The sequence below is a fragment of the Euphorbia lathyris genome, chromosome 4 (assembly GCF_963576675.1).
Source record: "Euphorbia lathyris chromosome 4, ddEupLath1.1, whole genome shotgun sequence".
NCBI lineage: Eukaryota > Viridiplantae > Streptophyta > Magnoliopsida > Malpighiales > Euphorbiaceae > Euphorbia > Euphorbia lathyris.
In genome coordinates this window covers 86,947,894-86,952,885 of record NC_088913.1, presented here as the reverse complement: position 1 = coordinate 86,952,885, position 4,992 = coordinate 86,947,894, and the positions used below count along the sequence as shown (strand labels likewise).

Below are 4,992 nucleotides of genomic sequence, written 5' to 3'. Positions count from 1 at the left end.
AGGTGTACTGACTAAAGCTGTTTTCAATGTTTCGAAAGCTTTAACGCATTCTTCATTAAAATCAAAGGTAGAATCTTTCATGAGTAGATTAGTAAGTGGTTTGGAAATTACAAAATTTTTTTTAATAAATCTTCTGTAAAAACCAGCATGTCGTAAGAATGATCTTACTCCCTTAACAGTAGTTGGAGGGGGTAATTTCTCTATTACTGAGGTTTTTGCTCTATCTACTTCTAATCATTTTTCAGATATTTTGTGACCTAAAACAATTCCTTCATCAACTATGAAATGACATTTTTCTCAGTTTAATACCAAATTTGTTTCTTCACACCTAGACAAAACTTTATCCAAATTTTCTAGGCACGAATCAAAAGAATCTCCATAAACTGAAAAATCGTCCATAAAAACTTCCATGATATCTTCAATGAAATCATTAAAAATCGCAGTCATACAACGCTGAAATGTTGCAGGTGCGTTACATAGACCAAATGGCATTCTTCTATATGCAAATGTTCCGTAAGGACATGTGAAGGTTGTTTTATCTTGGTCATCCGGGTAAATGTATATTTGAAAGAATCCGGAGTAACCATCAAGAAAACAGTAGAAAGCATGACCAGCTATCCTTTCGATCATTTGATCAATGAAAGGAAGAGGAAAATGATCTTTCCTAGTTGCTTTATTTAGATTTCTATAATCTATACAAACTCTCCAACCAATGGTGGTTCATGTGGGTATTAATTCTCTTTCTTCATTTCTTACAATTGTTATGCCTCCCTTTTTAGGTACACAATGGATTGGACTAACCCATTCACTATCCGGGATAGGGTAGATAATTCCATTGTCCAAAAGTTTAGTAATCTCATTTTTTACTACTTCTTTCATGTTCGGATTTAGGCGTCTTTGCCTATCCGCTTTAGGTGGCTTATCTTCTTCTAAATGAATTCTATGCATTACAATACTTGGATTAATACCTTTTAAGTCAGAAATTTGCCAACCCATACTTCCTATCCTATTTCTAACAACTTCTTTCAATTTTTCTTCTTGAACTTGTGTCAACTTGTTAGAGATAATTATAGGTAGAGAATCGCCTTCGCCTAAGAAAGCGTACCTCAAATGACCTGGTAATTCCTTAAGTTCTAATTTAGGTGGAACTACAATTGAAGGCGGAACTGGTCCATCTTCTCGAATTAAAGGTTCTGGGTCCTTATCTTCTAGTTCCTCACTCATTATAGGTTCTATTATTTCTTCTTTTTGAACAATGTCTTTTACACATTCTTCAATTAAATCAAGTTTCATACAAGCGAAATCTTCCATAGGATATTTCATCGCCTGGTTCATATCAAACTCAATCTTATCATCTCCTATTCGTAAAACTACTTTCCCTTCCAAAACATCAACTAGAGCACGTCCCGTGTTCATGAACGGTCTACCAAAGATCAGCGGACAATTTACATCATAAGCAAAATCTAAAATAACGAAATCGGTAGGAAAAATAAATTTGTCAACTTTAACTAAAACATCCTCAATTATACCGTATGGTCTTTTAGTGGTTTGATCCGCTAATTGCAAAACCATATTGGTATTTTTGATGTCTTCTTCTAAACCTAACTTATTAAACATAGATAATGGCATCAAGTTAATGCTTGCTCCTAAATCACAAAGACAACTTGGAAATTCTATATCTCCCAATTTACACGGAATGGTAAAACATCCGGGATCTTTGAGTTTCGTGGGCAAATTGCTTGACACAATCGAACTACAATCTTCAGTTAGTGAAATGGATGAAATTCCTTCCCAACTGATTTTCTTTGAAATTAAATCTTTGAGGAATTTACCATACTTGGGAATTTGCGTAATTGCATCCATAAACGTTAAATTAATATGCAAATTCTTAAGTTTGTCTAAAAATGTTAAAAGTTGTTTATCATAGTCCTTGTTGCGGACTTTGTGTGGAAAAGGTGGTTTGGGTGGTAAATCAGTTCCAGGTAAAGTCGAATTTCCGGGCATTTCCGGGCCTAAGTAATTTTTCCCTGAACGAAGAGTGATAGCCTTAACATGCTCTTTCGGATTTTCTTCCATATGGCTTGGAAGACTTCCCTCTTTGCGGGATGGAATTGATTTAGCGAGTTGTCCAATTTGAATCTCCAAATTATGGATGCTAGATGATTAGTTTTTAATAAGCTGATCGAATTTATTCTCGATCCGTTTAAAACCATCGTCGTGATTACTTATTTTTCCGCTCATAGCATCAATAAATTTGTCGATTTTAGAAGATAAAGTTCTAATCGTGTCTCTTGATTGATTTTGATAATTGGTAGTGCGATTTTGATTAGCATTAATATTATTATTGTCTCTCCAGTTAAAGTTAGGATGATTTCTCCATCCAGGATTATATGTATTGGAATAAGGGTTATTATTTTGGTTTTGCCCTTGGACAAAATTTACCTGTTCAATCTCACTCATACCTTCGTAATCCACATCTGTTTGGATTGGTTGACCATTAAGATCACACGGTGCCATAAACCTATCAATTTTATGCGACAAGGCAGAAAATTGGGCTTGCAACATCGCTACTGGATCAAGATTTACTATACCTTTAACTGATGATGTAGTTGAGGATGATGGTTTCGATGATGGCAGGTGTCCACGTTCCGCGGGCCACATACTGCTGTTGATTGCCATTTCCTCCAAAAGTTCTCTTGCTTGGGCAGATGTTTTCTTCATGAATAACCCTCCACACATAGCGTCCAATGAACCTCTAGTTGTAGGATTTAGTCCATTATAAAATGTTTGCATTAAAAGTTCAGCGGGCAATTGGTGGTGTGGGCATAAACGTTGAAGTTCTTTAAAACGTTCCCAAGCCTCATAAAGAGTTTCACTATCATTTTGAGAAAAAGACGTTAACTCTTTAATGACTCTTGCGGTTTTTGCTAAAGGGAAGAATTTTGATAAAAATGCTTGGGCTAATTGCTCCCAAGTCTCAATTGATGCTGCTGGCATAGAAGTTAACCATTCTTTGGCTCGATCCTTCAAAGTAAAAGGAAAAAGGCGAAGATTGATTGCTTCTGCAGTCACATTTGGTATTTTAAAAGTGTCACAAATTTCTAAGAAATTTGTCAAATGGGTATTAGGATTTTCGTTAGGTAACCCGTAAAACGTTACATTATTTTGCAACATATTAAGCAACGCAGGCTTAATTTCAAATTGGTTTGCATTAATTTGGGGTCTAACTATACTGTTTGTTACACCGGCCACTCCTGGCCTAGCGTAATCCATAAGTGTGGCCATAACTTCTGGCTCGGTAATTTTAGTTTTTATTGGGGTTTTGTTTTTCTTTTTCTTTTCTCTCTTGTTCTTTTTAAGAGTTCTTTCAATTTCTGGGTCAATAGGATCTGGTGACGTGCCCGAACTTCGAGAACTACGCATGAACTTGAAATTTCGCACGAACAGAAACTACCTATAAAGCAGAATTTTGCACGAACTCCGAAGTACAATTGTTGCTCCCCCATTCTCGGTAGAGAATTTAATAATTCTCGGTACGAGCAGGAGATTTTAGAAGCCTATTACACACTTTCGTTTTCGACAGAACGTGATCGTTCGGGTGGATAAAGGCGTCCTTTTGCAGCGGACACGATCCTTCACAACGGACACGACACTTCAATCAAGACTCTTCAACATCTATAAATAAAGAGTTGATAGAGAGTTGAAAAAATGGAAAAAAGAAAAGTTATATGTGTAGAAGAAAGAGATTAGTGTAGAATTTATGCAGAAATTCCGAATCAAGTGATTCAGAAGTTAGATTTCGATTCTGTTCAAAAGCAATATGATGTACACACATTGTTTACAAAATAATAACAAATTCAGTAGCGTTTAGACATTGTTCCAGTTTAGTTTAAATTTTGGTAGTGGACCGACCCAGTCTCTATTACGAAGATTCAGCGAGAAGATTGAGTAGAGGATTCGCCCCTGAGCCTGACAAACTCTAACGAAACCCAAGGAAAGGATTGACAACCCGTTCACTTGCACGCCGTCGAAGAATTGAATGCTCTATGTTCTCTGTAAACTTGTATCAATTTATATTTCATCTAATAAAGTCCGTTCTATTCGATAGATTTTTATGCAGCACTTATGGTAACCAATCCACTAAAGTGACTGCTGGTGTTTTCATTAAAACGTATTTAATCCAAAATCTTTACAAGGAAACTTTGTTGAACACTTAGGCAAATTATTATCTCGAAAGAGTTTTAATTTGATTAAGGGCAATTTATCCCGAGAGGGTTTTGTCATGTTCAAAGCCAATTAATTAGAGGTTCCGTCATTTATTTCATCTTTATAATTCGTACAAAGTTTAAAGTTGTTTTCTTTGCTTAATGCAAACAAATATACTTGTTTACTTTTCTAAAGTACTAAAACGTTCCTGTTTTGCAAATTCATTCTTAAATCAGATATTTTCTAACATCTTCATATTCTAATCTAATTCTTATTCTAGCAATTTCTAAACCAAACCCGATTAAACGATTTTCCCATATTATAAACCTTAAAGTAAATTTAACCGATTATAAATAAGTTTTGTTAAAAAACGTTCCCTGTGGGATCGATATCTTTTATTACTATAAGCGTATACCGTGCACTTGCGAAAATCGCTCAACATGGCTCCAGAATCAATGATCCACATATTATCAATAGTCAACAATTTAATGGCAGAAGTAAGAGCAAGAAAACGATCATTACCACTACATTCATTGGCAAATGCAGTAAAATCTCCTTCCATCTTCCCTTTGGAAAAGTACCTTTGCATTTCCTTTTGTATAAATTGACTCATTCCTCTTTCAAACATATCTTTATATTCTCCTCCTTCAACATCACAAGGAGACTGTGACATTAAGCCTATTGCAGTCCCTTCCTGTAACAAGTTAGCCTATTGACCTTTTGCTGTCGGTCCCGTGTAACGTGATAGGATTAGTTCCAGAGGGGGTTAGGAACTAATATAACTTT

General features: G+C 35.5%; 1 non-coding gene across 1 annotated transcript; it reads left to right on the top strand.

Moving 5' to 3' along the window:
* Positions 1 to 2,809: 2,809 nt before the first annotated feature.
* Positions 2,810 to 2,916, top strand: LOC136228134 (small nucleolar RNA R71). Its single transcript, XR_010688467.1, has one exon. It is a non-coding gene; the product is annotated as a small nucleolar RNA R71 (small nucleolar RNA).
* Positions 2,917 to 4,992: the final 2,076 nt, after the last annotated feature.